Below are 15,126 nucleotides of genomic sequence, written 5' to 3'. Positions count from 1 at the left end.
AAATGTATCCTCCCATCATTGTGGAGGCCAGAAGTCCAAAATCAAGGTGCCGACTGGGTGGTTGGCTTTTTCTGGAGGCTCTGAGGGAGAATCTGTTCCAGTTGTCGCTCCCAGCTTCTGGGGGTCAGGGCCAGTGCTTAGCATTCCTTGGTTGTGAATGCATCACTCCAGTCTCTGCCTGCCTTCACATCTCCCTCTCCTCCTCTGTGTCTTGTGCGTCTCAAATCTCCCTCTGCCTTTTTCTTATAAGGACACTTGTTATTGGATTGAGGGCCCAGCTAGATAGATAACTCAGTGTGATCTCATCTCCAGATCCTTAATCATATCTACAAAGACCCCATTTCCAAATAAGGTCACACTTACAGGTTCTGGATGAATGTATCTTTTATGAATGGCGGGGGAGAGGGGTTGGGGGGGTCAGGGAAGGACACCTTACAACCCACCCCATGGCGTATGTTATCATGACAAAGGGCAGACACTGAAGGGTAAAAGCAAAACACAAGATGACTCTTAAAGACTCCACTCCTCCGAGGCAGCCATCCCTTCCGGCCACATCCCATTGGTCAAAGCAAATCCCAGGTCAGGCCTACCCGCTGGGAACACTACAGACACAAGGCAAAGAATGGGAAGGTTTAATCCCATTAGAAGAGGAAGTGAACAGTTGGCTACAATAATCCAATCTCTCATGAACGACATTATTTTTAAAGTCTAACAATACCATGTGACTTTCAATAAAAAGCCGTCGTCACCTACCCCACCCATGCCCATATCTGACCCTCCAAGTAAGCAGTGGCTCTCATCTCCTTCTCAGTCTCCTTTTCTGGGCGCCAAATGTGGGGGTGTCAGTTCCCAGACCTCTTTTCTCCATTGTTTGCCCCCCTTCAGGTAACTTATTCCGGGTTTAAAATACTGTCTGTAAACAGATGACTCTCAAACGTGTGTCTCAGGCGTCATTCTCTCCCCCAAACACCAGATTTGTACATCACACTACCTATCTGCGCTTCTGTTTGGATGCCTTTCGTCTTCTTATTATGCCCAAAATGTGTCTCACATGATTCCCACCCCTGCTTGTAAACCTATGCCTCCCTCAGTCGTCCCCAGTTCATTAAATAACACTACCATTCACTTAGTTATTCAGACCATAAAAGGAGGCATCCTTGGTTCCTCTCTTTTTTCTCACATCCCTCATCCAAACCATCCGTCCGGATGTATCCAAAAGTCAATTCTTTCTCAGTCCCCTGACCACAGCTGCTCTAGTCCAAGCCAGCACCTCTTGCCTATGAAGAGGCATTAGCTTGCTCCTGCTTCTACGCTTGCAGTCTCGCCTGTTCTATACAGGGCGGCCGGTGTTCTGCTCATCTGCCAATGACTTTCCATCTCACTTTGAACAAAACCTAAAGTCGTTTGGTGGCCCTAAGGCTCTGGATGACCCGATCTGGCCATGGGCGATCACTCCTCCCGTTACTCTGGACTTGGTTATTCCTTTAATAGGCACCACACTTTTTGCTGTGGGGAATGCCTTCATATATTGTTGTGGCTTACTTCTTCACTTTATGCATCTCTCTATTGAAAAACTTCTGCAGAGAGGGCTTCTCTGACTGTCTCTATCCCTTTACCCTCTGTTGTCCTTTTCTTTATAGCACAGGTGGTAGACAGTAAATGTCTGTTCTGTGAATGAATGAACTAATTGGGGAGGGGAGTGGTATTTATTTTCATGTTCCTAAATAATATGCTAATTCTTCTATTTATTAACATTTCAATAGTAAACATTAACTATCGATGTCCTGCTAAACAAAGTGAGGGTTGAGCTCTCTCAGCCACCATCATCCTGCTAACGTGTTCTTGCCCGTTATCCTCTAAATCTAATTACATCACCATTGTTTTGGTGAAATCAATATACAGTGTTTACATTATTATGACAGTGTAAATTTTTCTCACAGTTGAACTATAAAGTATACAATGATCACTTTCCCTTTCTCATACAAATATTTTGGTTTTCCTGAAATTATGATGACCTCAGTCTTACATTTACTAATTTCCTGTGTACCTATCACAAATGCTTTCCCCAAGGACATACCAGGTAATTTCTCTATTTGACTTTTCCTTAAAACAGGAAAAGTTTCCTGGGGTCCTTTCCTCTATTGGTTGCTTTTTTGACCAACTATTATTCTGGAATTTTCTTTCACCATCGTCGTGGGACCACCCTTCACGTCTCTCATGGGTTTGCCTCCTGTGTTTTTGGATCTTTATCTTCCTTCTTGGTTTTTAGTTTCAACCCCAACTTTCTTTTCCTTTGCATAGAGCAATAACTTGATAAATTCAGAATGAAAAGTATGTTTTCATTTATTATACTGAATGCAGTGGGCCCTTTGAATCTGGAAACTTGCATGCTTCAGTTTGGAGAACTTTAATGTATTATTTCTTTGATAATTTCCTTCCCACAATTTTCTCTGTCTTCTTTTTCTAGAACATTCAGATGTTGGATTTTTTATAGCTTCTCTGGTATTCTTATCCTTTTTCTTCTTTTTTTCATCTTGTCTTTTTCTCCTACTTCTTGACAAGTTTTTTTCTAAACTTTATCTTCCCTTTCTTGAATTGAATTTTTATAAATTTCTGTCGTAATATTTTTCATTTAAAAGAGTTCTCACCTGTCTTCTGAAACTGCCTTTTTAAAGCATCTTTCTTTTGTCTTGTGGCTACAAAATCTTCTCTTATCTCTCTGAGATTAGTAATTATAGTTTTCTTGAAGTTATATGGATGGTAATTATAGTTTTCTTGAAGTGTTCTGTTTCTCAACCTGCCTCTCTTTCCTCTGAGTTTTTTCTTTTTTTTTTCTACATAGTTCTAATCTCTCTTTCAGAGCCTTTCCTTAACTTGATGTTCATATTTAAGAGTGGAGTGCTAGACAGCTGATTGGGAAATTCCTGTGCATGAATTCACTAAAGGGGCTTGGGCCATAAGCCAGACATTTCAGGGGTCCCGCAAATATGCCTTTAGATCTTTTTTCCATGGGCATGCCAGTTTCCCTGGAGTGGAATCTTCCAATTTCTTTCTGCAGAGTACAAACCTGTTAGTGTTTTAGCCCCGCAGAGTGGGGAGACTGGGAGTTTTCAGTGTTCATTGAATACACTTTCATTTAAAAGTTTGTTTTCAGTACACAGTCTCTTCTTACCTGACCACTGATTTGCCTGACATTTTGAGGCAAGTTCTTCTCTTCAGAAAATATACTTGTAGTTTTTGTCTGTTCCATCTGGTTGGGAGAGGGAAGTTCACCTGGTTGTGTGTGTGTAGGTTTTGTTCGTTTTTGTTTTCACAGGGCAATGGGAATGATATATATCTGGGCTTTTAACCGTTCCTTACTGAGATTTTTTCAACTAAACCTGTCTTCTGTTCCATCTCTCACCTTGAGGTTCCCTGACCTTCCAAACCCAGAGTTTTTCCTAGTTCTGAGGCTTGATTCAGCTTCTTTCTTGTCCCCAGCCTTCCATGCCTCAGGGCCAAAGCTCAGTTTCTCGTCTCTGTTAGGTCCAGTGCCAACCATCCGTCCATTTTCCATATTCCAAAATTTGGCTGACATCCGAACCCTGTGTTGATTCCTTTCCAGCACTCTTTGCCTTGTAGAATTTATTTATGATTCCTTATTTCTTTAACTATCATTTCTGTGAGGTTTGGGCAAGGAGCAGGAATAAAGCAACATCGTGCATTTATCTGCCGAGGTTAGCCATATTCTGAAATTTTTCAGCCTTTTCATTTGTAAGTTCTGTTTTTCTATGATTTAAGAATCCTTCTATATCCTGTCATAAAAATATTCCCCTACAAGTTTTCCTAATCATTTTCAAGTTTTGTTTTTCACGTCACCTATTTCTTTTCATGTGGGATGGCAATTTTTAGTCTAATTTTATTGTTTCCGCATAATCAGTTATAACTCCCTGATCTGTAATGCCTGTGCTATTATTGTAGAAGTTTCCACATATGTGTGGGAATGTTTCTAGGCTTTCTACTTTATTTTATAGATCTATTTGTCTAGGCCTGGGCCAATAATACTTATCGTAACTAGAATTGCTCTATAAAAATCTCAGTACTTATTTTTAGATCTCTATTTTTCCATATGAATTTTGAGATTGCTTTGTCAAGTTCTACAAAATATATCATTTAGGGATTTTAGTTGGAATAATAAATGCATAATTAATTGGAGGAGAATTTACATCCTTATAATTTTGAGGTTTGCCATTCAGAAAAGCGATATTTTTACCATTTATGCAGGCCTTCTATGTCCTTAAATCCAGTTTTATAATTTTCTTGCACATATTTCATTACGTTTATTCTCAGGTTATACAGAGCTTTGTTATTAATATGAATAGTGTATTTTTCCATTGTATTTTATAATTAGAGGTGGCTGGTTATAGGAATTTTGGATTTTTGCATCCTGAACTTGATTCCAGTAATCTTGCTGACCTCTATCAGTTCTCATATATTTGTTCTTCTCTTGTATTTTCTACACACATAATCATATCATAGCAAATATAGACATTTGGTTTTCTACCTAGTTCCAATAGCTCTTATTTCTGTTTTTCTTTTTCTCTGTCTTGGCAAGAAGCTCCATCCCATTTTTATAATTGTAGAAGAGATAGTTGTCTTTTTATTGATTATAATGGCAATACTTTTAGTATTTCATCATTAAGCATGATTTTTGCTGTAGATTTCTGTTAAATGTCTCTCATTATGTTTACAAAGATTTTATCTCTAGGATTTTTTTTTTTTAATTAGTCAACATTCAATATTATTTTACAGTGCTAGTTTTTAAGAACTATTTTTTTCTATAAGTGATTACTAATTTTACCAAGTATTATTCTTTATCTATCGAGGTCATCTTTGTCTTTTCTTTTTTTCACTTTTTTTTTTACTTTTAAATATTAATATCATATATCAATAGATTTCCAGATTTTGACCTTCTCTGCACTGGCCTTATCTCTTTCTTTTTTCCACACTGTTGGATTTAATTATGCTAATTTTTTCATCTAAGTTCTTGAGTACACTTAGTCTAATTCTCTTTTACGTATTTATTCATTTTGTTTTTTTTGTACTATCTTTGTTGTCCTATTTTGGTATCAACATTCTCCCAGATTGATTTTGTTATTTCAGAAACTCAAATTTCTGGAAATGCTTCTTTTGAGTAAAAGAAGCTGTGTGTAGGGGGATATGGGGATGTTCTACTACCTTTTAAAATGTTCAAAATTTCTGGTCTATTAAACAAAGTATTTTAAGCTGGAAGAATGTATATTTTTCATGGAGCTAAATGAAGTGATTTTAATTTTGAATGAAAAATACGGCCTGCCTTTATTCTTCCCAAATTGTCACACAAGCAAAATAAAATTGCTCACTACTGATCTACATGATTACGAATACTCAGTTGGAACGGAAAAAATACAACGAGCCATCCAGATGTTTCCAAATGTCTCTTTAAATTTGTTATGGTTGATCAGGTATATATAGCCTATGCCAGACAAGTGGTTCTTTATCTGGGATGATACAAGTGGGAAATATTTTCAACAGAAACTTCCTATATAAATCCTGTGTATTTTTAGTGTTGTTTACAAATGACTTCTGGAAAAAGTAAGTACCATGAAAGTATAGTTTCCCATGGCCGAAATTGGCAACATTTATCTTTTTTCTTTTTAATCCCTTTCCTTTCTTTTTTATTTCTGCTTAACTAAGAAACATAGAAACACAATTTAAAAAATGATGTTTTTATATTATGGTGTGTATTACATGAAATTTGCTATATTTTTCTTCCATCTATATGGTTCCTCCACAATAAGTCTATTTTCAAATACACAAAATAGGCTGAATGGTTGCTCATCCACTGTAGCCTGTATAGGAAGTATTTAGAATTTATCTAGGGAAACATACTTCTCATTTCTAAAGACATAACCCCCAAATATTTAGCCATTTATCTTCTAAAAACCATATAAAATGCATGTCCTTTCCATGTTTCCTGCTGATAATATTTTCCCCATTTGTAGCACAACTTTTCTTTCCTCTGGGAAGCTGGTATTCATTTTAGTCATAGATTGCAAATTACACCCTGACGCTATTCAACCAAAGGGCATTATTCATACAAGTGGGGAGAACGCTGCTTAGGATATAATCAGCAGTGGCCATGGAAAACAGCACATTAAAACAGGCCTCACTGAGTTACAGACACGGGGTACTAAACATCTCTGGACACAGGTTGTATCTTCACCCAGGTGTCACTAACGGATTTGTTTTCAGAGCTCACTGATGTCTGCCTGACTATGTCTTCAAGCTCTGCAGTTTACCAAACTATGAAGTATATATTCTATCTTTACAATCTGTCGAGGTATGGGACCTCCCCAGCAGCAAACCTGTGTTCCCAAAGTTCATTCCCAAATCATTTATTTGGGATTGGAAGACATTTTCCCATAGGAACAAATTGCTAGAGGGTGGTACTCCACAAAAGCCTGGTTGAGCCACAGCGTACTTGAAATGTGGCATTGACTGTACTAGTCCCAACAGCCATTATTTATCCTGTTTCTCTGGGAAAGTTCTAAGTTGGGATGCCTGCAGCTCACCTCTCCCTCTGCCTGGCAGCCTTCGCTGTAGCTTTTTTAGGCTGTGCTGCAGTAGCAGCTGGAGAGAGGGGATAGGGTAGCCTTCCCAAGAGAAAGATGAGTGTAGAGTTGACACAGCTGCCTCTGGGGAATATGTTCATGCTGGAGGACTGAAGAAGAACACCTCCCATGTGAACCAATCACTTCTCCTTCTTCTGAATGAGGCACAGAGGGCAAGGACTTTCCTAAGTACATCTCATTTCTACATCAGCTCTTCATAAATAGGGAAAGGCTGATACAGTAAAACTTCAGATTTTTGAAGACCAGGCTTCTGGACTTGTAATTAGCCAAGTAAAAAACTTGACTCTTCTTGGTCAGTGATGACATAGTCTCCAAACACATAGCAATAATGAGGCATAAATCAAGCACCTAGCTCCAGGCCTGACAAATAAGTGCTCACAATTTTTGTTGTTGAATTGAGTAAATTGTATATTGAGAAGTACAAGACCACAGATTGTATGCACACGTGAGCCAATTAACTTCATTCTAATTCAGAATCTCCTGACTCTGAGTCTCATAACAGGCGTCCTGCCAATGAAGAGTTGGTCAGCGTACTTTCAAGAAGTCACTAGAATATCTCTGTGGGCATATGCATTTGTCTACAGCAGCCCCAAAGCAGGTGCTGGTCTCCTCATGTCCTCTTTGTGTACACTTTCTAGCAATATCTCATCATTGCCAAATCTGAGGAAATAAAGCGGAAGGGGAAAAGGAAGTGATGTGAAGAACCAATAAGGATAGCCAAGCCTGCTGCACCCTACCTAGCCGAGTTTCTGGTGCAACACTTATTCTGGTAAAAAAAAGACCTAAGATTTTTTTGGTCTGTTGTTTTTATAACATGTATAGACATATTTGGGAGGCTGTTGCCTCTTTCAGGTTAGAAATTAGTCCGTACACCAGTCCTGGGTCCTGGCCATTTCAGGCTTTAAAATTACATAACAATTTCATTTCATTTTGTATTTACAACCACTTTGGAAAGAAATCCGCTCTTAAGGTTCTCTCAATTAAAAAGCCTTCCCCACCCACCCCCACCCAATGAACTACAGACTGTTAACTTTTAGTTTCGTAGACTGTGCTTTTTTTTTCAAGTTCCCCTTGCGTTCTACAAGACAGACTCTTTCTCCAAGATTAACATTTCTTATGATTGTTCCTGACAATGGATTCACTTCCAGAGGCCCTGCTCAGGATAACCAAAAAAGGGCATGGAGCAGGCTGGTTTTGGCAGCCTGCGCGCAGTTTCAGAGCTTTTTAGGTCTTGGTTTTTCTGATGAGTGATTTCCTGAGCATGCCTGGGGAATGACAGGCATCTCCACAGGGAGGCTGCATCCACCTCGGCTGAGGTGTCGTCATCGGCTGCCTATTAGAAAAACCTACAGGACAATACATACCACCAACGGCTGACTGTAAACACAGGGGATATGTGTTCACTTAGCACGGACTTCTGGGAGGGGCTAAGGAAGGGCGGTCTGGAGTTTTATTGAATAGAGCAGTGTGTATTAGGCTGCCTGCCTGCCTGCCCTCTTGCTGTGCTCCTGCTTAAAGAAATCGGTCCCTTCCTTTCCGACTTAGTCCCAGGAAGAAGTTTCAGCCTACGAGGTAAGGCACAGAGGGCTTTCTTTTCATCTCTTTCAGAGCGGCTGGGGACTTTCTCTGGGTTTCCGTCAACATTCCTGGCCAAGGTTGCTGGAGATGCAAGACGGTAAAAGCCAGTAAACCATGCAAATTCTCAGGGCCAGACTGGGCTTCGCTGCCCTGCAGATGTTCCGGGAAAACAAACAGGATGAGATTTCAAGTTTTATTTTTAGAGTTGGGACCAGAGGAGTCATCATATAGAGACGTATATTCAGGACCACCGGAGACTTTGATGAGAAGAGCGTTTGTTTAAGAGTGTGAAGGGGGTTATACCTGATCACGATAGGCCAGTGTCAGCAGGGGTGTTGTATCAGTCTGCTCACAGCAGCAGTCTCTCCTGCATCTTTTTTTTTTTAAATCAGGGATTTAAAGAAGTTTTGCTTTTAACAACAACAACTTTTTAGTTGTTAGTTAGTTGTTGCCAAAAAGTGATGATTTTTACCCAAGGCATTTGCATTTCATTCTGCTACCAGTATTTAAGACCGGACTTTTAGAGCTGCCAGGAAAAAAGGTCGGAGGTGAAAAGAGTGCTGGCATTGAGCAGCGGTTGGGTTAATGTAACAGATCTGATATTTGCTAAGACAGAAGACACCTACCATGATCTGTTTCCTATAAAACCGAATAATGAGAGAAGGCATGTACTGGTGGATGTGTTTTTAGATTCTGGAGAAAATGTTGTTTTCTGTTTGAAAGTGTGCCTGTGTGTGACTAGATTATTTGCAAAGTTGTAGGTTGCAAGTGTGTTCCAGAAATGGGGAAACGGGCTTTCATTTGAAGATAGTCAGACATATTTGGGCATCTTCAACAGTACTACAGGGCGGCTAGTGGGTAGTAGCCCGGAATTCCTTTTCGAAAGAGCTGATTGTAAAGGGTGGGGGAACTTGAGTGCTGTGGCAATACATGGGCAAAAAAAGTAGATGAGAACAAAGTACGAGGTGTTCTTAGATCCCTTCTGTTAACAGGGCTATGCAGATAGACTTGTAAACTGAAAAAGTAAAATCTCTCTACTGTGTTTGGCAAAACCAGACATGTAGGACTAGAACGTAAGTGAAAACGAGGTGGTATGTGGTAAGAAGGGCAAAGCCGAGAATTTATCAAATAATCTGGATACTCAGGGTTTCCAACTCCAAACGACTGGCTCAATGTGATACTATGAAGTGTGGTGGTTTTGTGTTGAAACTCATTAAGTCATCTTTTCTCTTTGTATTTAGAAGGTTGGGGGTAATTTTCTTGAGAATGCCTCTCTCTCCTTCTAGAAGTGATAGATGATAACAGAATTCCCTGTGAATTTCTTTTCCTGGAACAGTTCTGAGTAAGTGTGAGAGAAAGGCTGCCGGCGAGAGCTATCGTTTGATTATTGCCCTTCCCTTGAAGAGCTCAAGTTCCACACTATTTTCACAGGGTTTTTCATGTCAATCAAAATATGGAGAGCAAATTCTTTTTCAACTGTTCTCTAAACCATGTAGGGAATGCAGTTTGGAAGGAAATCTATAATCTTGGGATTTGAGGACAAATTCCACTTTGAAACCAACATTTCCAAATCCCTGAAAGTTCCAACTTTGCGCCCACCAGTGTCTCCTCTCCTCATGTGCTTGCTCCCCACCCCCCAACAACCAGAAAGACACATTTTTCGAAATAATGCTTTAAGTATTCTGCTCCACGTAGCAATGGAGTGAGGGGATTTGCTATTTTACTTTTTGTTGAACTTTAGGCAGCTCTTTGCCACTTTCCTCCTGTTGAGTATTAGCTAGAAGACATCTCCCCAAATAGGGAGGTAAACGGAGCACAATGAAACCACAGCCCAAGAACGTTTGTATTATTAAATCCATTCAATAAAGAGAAATACAGTGGTGCACACACCAGGAATGTATAATGGATTGATCCATAGGTAACATGCCAGGTCGTTCCCATTGTTCAAAGCCAATAGAATGTGCTAGTTAAATAATTCAGATCAAAACATTGCTTTAAATAAATATGGAATTCTTGCATTAAAGAGAAGGAGAACCAGGTTCAAATGGCAGCTTAAAGGATTTAAATGAGATACATATAAGCTTGCCCTGACAATGAAGAACAATTCTAATTGACTCCTATGACAGGCCTGAGGATCTCTTGCTCTGGGGCAGGTGAAATAGGTTGGTCTGTGTCCAGCCATGGAAAGTTCCAGAATCCAGCCTAGGTATTCTGTATTCTGATAAGTAAAAGGCACCACAGTAGGTCTTTCCTTAAAAACACGTGTGCTGTCTCCATCTGTCATTTTCACGGTAGCATGTGTACTAGTCATTTCTCAGCAAGACAAAAAAGTGACTTAGAGATGGACATGGAAAGGAATTAGCTGGGTCCCCATCTGCCTGCAGTCGATCACATGTCTGAGAAATGTGGTGGGGTGAGGCCATGGTGGGGGGGACGGGAAAATGCTGACAAAGTGGTATGCAAATAGCATGGTAGCACTTAAGGAGGAGGTTAGGAAGATACTGCCAAAGAATTTTCAGACTTTAAAAAAGAGTTTTCTGGGTAAATTCTCGCAGAGCCTGAAAATAGAACCAGTAGCTCCTTACTGGAAGTCCTTTATCTGTCAGGCCAATCCGAGTTTGTTACTGGAGAGATGCCCACAGGTTCTGAGTCGCTGGGTAAGTTAAAGGGATACTTGGAGCTCAGGCTTACCTCATGAGCACAGCTGCGAGAGCCTAGTCTCAGTACTGGTTCCCTATTTAAATAGCCCAGACCTTTGAGGAAGCCATTGTCTCTCTCACCTTATCTGTAGAATGGACATTCTTATGCTTCTACCTCCCAGAGTGCTTAAGCTGCCCAGATGAAATGAGGCCCCCTCTTCTCTTTAGGCTATCTACTCCACATTGTGTGCAATTTGAGTCCCCGGGATGTTATGCTCAGCATGGCTGGTCTCATCTCCACTTCTTACCTCGTGTTCCTAATTATCTGCTCCTTCCTCGTATTTGAGAACTCTTGAGCGGTACCTTCTGGATCCTTGTTCTTTCTAGAACCCAGAGCCCAGAGTCCAGGGAATACTGGTCCACCCCAATGATGTCTACATTTTGGCTTTGATGATCAGAGACAAAAAGACACAGGTGTCAGGAGGCAGAATAAGGTGGGTTGTCAGTGGTGTAAGGCCATATCCAGGAACCAGGAAATCTGAAGATCCAGTTGAGTAGAAGGCTGATGACAAGGTGCTGACAACAGAAAGGCCTTAGCAAATGAGGCAGCTTCTCTGCCTCCAGCCAAAAGCATGGAACTAATCCCAGCATGTCAAGGCTGGGCCTCGGTGGGCGGGTGAGGTAATCAGCCACACCTGGTGGTGGTTCCTGTGGGTATTGAGACCAGACCGCGCCATGGCTCTGGCCTCTCCCCTCTGTTTGCTTCAGTCTTTAATATCCCCAGCTGGCTCTCCTGTAGCTGACTACTGGGGGCATCCTGAACTCCCCGACCTCCGTTTCTCCACCTCTACTGGCTCCCCTAGCTCCTCCATCCCCAGGCCAAACACAGGGCTTTCCTGATCCCGTGTGGACCGTTTGCAATGGTCCAGCTCTGGGATGAGTCCCAGAGAACAGCGGAAGGGTCAAGCCCACCTGTATTCAAGATAGGGGACCGCCTCTTCACCTTTTTAGGCAGAGGGAGAAAAGTTAGACTAGACAGAGTAGATGTTAGAGCAATTTTTGTGGTCGAGAGCCCTTCGACTTCTCACCCCCAAACTCACAATCGGCTGGTGGTGAGTGAGCATTGTGAGAAGCTGGCAGTACAGAAAGGGTGACCAGGGGCTGTGAGGAAGAGGTGTTGGGGTTGGCCCTGTCAGTTGTTCTTTCTTGTGTTGTTGTTGTTAGGGATACCTTTGAGAATCTGTAAAAACTCTGACTCCTGAAGGTCCTTTGTGAGCCAACTCTCTGTGATTGACCAGTGAGAAACCCTGGAGCTGGGGGAGGTTGGGATGGGAGTGAGGTAAAGTCTTTATTCCCACTGGAGACAAGGGTGGATGGATCAGAACATGAGTGGGGTGTTCTTTCTTGTTTCCCTGAGTCTTTGGAAGCAAGAAAGGGTAGTGTAAATACACAGATATATAAAGGGAAATGACCTCCAATGGCCTCCATGTCAAAAAAAAGGAGATCTCTAGAGAAACAATTCTCTGGGGAGCTTGTAGGGTCTGGAGAAGTCGGGAATGGCTACTGCTCCTTGCATGCTAAGAGAGCAGCAAGAGCTTCATAAAAGGATTGCTAAGCAGCAGGAAGGGAACAGTTGAAGGAAAATAATTCGCTTTTGGATATTTTAAGTGAATTGGGTGTTCCTAGTAAGTACTTATTTTAGTACATGGCTTTTCTTTAAAAATATATATATATAATATATCAATGATGGATAACTTGAAGATAAATTGCTTTTTAATCATTTCCTGAGGCTTTTGGCGTTGTTCTGTGAATATGCGGATGAAAGCACTTGACTTTCAGGAAATCATCTCACTTGGAGAGGGACATATTAAATAGGAATATATAATTGGTTCCTTTTACACCCACATGTAACATTCCCCTCTCGCTTGTCTCAAGCTGGAAACCTGTGTGCAAAAGAAGGGCAGGACCAGGGCCAAGTGCCCCTGGGGTCCAAAGGCCAGAAGCTTTAAGGACATTAGTTCCATTGGCATCTGGAGGGTCCAAGCCAGATGGATATAAAATACAACAATGGACTATGCTGGAGTAAAAGAAACAGCAAACAGCGGAAGTCAGGCAAAGGGGTAGAAACCAAGAATTTGCGTAGCAAGGCAGGGTATGGACAGGTACAGTGACACAAGTGAGAGCACTTGGCACCATGCTTGGAATAAAGAGACCCTTATGGTAATAAGCTTCAGTAGCTTGAGTAAAGGGACAGAGTTACAAGATGCATGTGGAATAATAAATGGATGGAACCCCAGGGCACTGCAAGAACAGAAGCCAAGCTAGAAACAGGGTCCAAAGAGAATGGGGTTGGATTTGAGGTGGGTCAAAGTTTCTCAGCAGATGTCTACTTGCTTCCATTAAAGTAACTCAGCTGTAGCACATGTGGCTGCTTCTTTCTGTTGTTCTATAGACGGGAAAATTCCTTCTGTGCTTCTTAGTCGGATTCTGAAAGAAGAGAGCTTATTGGTTCAGCTAATAATTATTGTCTTTGGCAAATTTCTTAGCAGGAGGGGACATCAAAGTTTATTGGCATGCCTGTAAATTGGATGAATTGGATGAATTACCAGTGGGTCTGGCAGCAGTAGTCACCCCTGGCGGGGTGGGGGTCGGGGGGCAGCCTGGTGGGCAATTTTAGTTAGAAGAGAGTTAGGCTTGGACGGCAAACGAGGTAAGATGTCCAACAGCTGTCAATGAGTATCATTTGAATTTTTATGTGACTGAATTCCTAGAGAGGTAAACATTCAATGTCAGGGTCATATAGTACTGGATGGTCACTTTGGCATGGCCCGATGAACGCATCTTGAGGGAAGTTAGCCTGGAAGCTTGCACCACTGATAATGGAAAAGATAAGAATTATCCATTTTAAAAAGATTCTAAAGAAAAACACTTGAGTGTTTTTGTTGGCAAGAAGCTTTGTATGAGTCATAGGTGTGATACTTCCCCTCCCTCCAAAGTAAGGCAATCTTTAAAATTCAATAAATAATGATTTAATAATTTTAATAAATAAAAATTACTGCAGCTCAGTGTAAATCACAGGACTTCATACGCTTACTGCCTCAAAGCTGGTGTACTCAGCGGAAGTTTCATTTCTCATTGTTCGCAGTGTAATCTTTCATTCACTAAACACCTGTCTCGTTGTCTGTGAAAGGGAGTGAAAAGAGAACATGGCCTGTTCTGGGCCCAGTCTTCAGAGAAGCCTTGACAAATGTGTACCCAGGGCTGAGGGTCAAAGGCCAGAGGGGGCCAGGAGAACAGAATATGAGGAACAGATACGGGATCTGGAACTGTTTATCCCAAAGGAAAGAAAATGTAGGGGCCACATGGATGTCGTCAGATATTCAGAATACTTTTATGTGGAGAGGGAAGAAGGCATTTGTTTGTGTTTCTCAAGACAGCAGAACTGAATAGACATAGGTTCATACTGTGTGTGTGTGTGTGTGTGTGTGTGTGTGTGTGTGTGTGTGTTGAAAGATGGCCAGGGCTTTAGGAATCATTTAGCCCAGGAAGCAAATAATTTTTCATTTGTTTCCCAGCTCCAAACAATTGGTAGTGACCATCTGGAAAACTGTGTTAAGAAGGATTCTGAGGCTAAGTCCAAGGTCACCAGGGCCGAAAAATGCTGTCACTGATAATGATGCCTGTTGAGGAAGAAAAGGGCCATTGCTACTCAAGTACCATGTATTTTATGTCACGCAGTCCGTAGGTTCCTAAGATCTGCACCTTGGATTCCTACAAAGTTATTGCAAGTGGTAAACCCATATATGTAGCAAATATTTTTGACAAACTGAGTAAATAATACAACTTACACAATATGTGCTACTATTTTTCTCATTATGTAGAGATGCATTATGATGATAAAACATTCGTTTATTTTAAATAGTTATTGAATTCATAGTAGCTTTTGGTATTGTGTTTTCTCAGTCAGTGGACCTAAAACGTAAAATTATATGGCATGTGGAAAGGTTGGGGCAAGAAATTTGGGATCCTAAGAAGAAATTCTTTTAAAAAAATGAGCCAGTGACCTACTTTTCATTTTCCAGATGAGAAAATAACGCCTAGCCACAGCAAGCAGAATTATAGATATATTTATATATTGACAGATTTCTTTGATGCTATGTCAGCAAGATTCATAAAGGCAGGAAATGTTTATTTATTTTTCATTAATGTACTTGTATACCCATTATCTGGCACATCACAGAAGCCCAGCAAGTATC

The 15,126-nt window shown here is 41.0% G+C and overlaps 1 protein-coding gene across 6 annotated transcripts in view; it reads left to right on the top strand.

The window, feature by feature from the left end:
* Nucleotides 1-15,126, top strand: part of CALD1 (caldesmon 1) — a 194,696-nt gene that overhangs the window by 14,518 nt on the left and 165,052 nt on the right. For 5 of the 6 annotated variants that reach the window (XM_074315350.1, XM_019750901.2, XM_019750894.2 and 2 more), the window contains exon 1: nucleotides 7,873-8,225. The exons of the other annotated variant lie outside the window; for it this stretch is intronic. The gene's annotated coding sequence lies outside the window, so the exon portion shown is untranslated. Of the gene's footprint in view, nucleotides 1-7,872; nucleotides 8,226-15,126 lie in introns of those variants that run through there. 6 annotated transcript variants of the gene reach the window in all.

This window comes from Rhinolophus sinicus, linkage group LG11, assembly GCF_036562045.2.
Source record: "Rhinolophus sinicus isolate RSC01 linkage group LG11, ASM3656204v1, whole genome shotgun sequence".
In the NCBI taxonomy this organism is placed as follows: Eukaryota; Metazoa; Chordata; class Mammalia; order Chiroptera; family Rhinolophidae; genus Rhinolophus; species Rhinolophus sinicus.
This window is presented reverse-complemented; position numbering and strand designations above follow the sequence as displayed.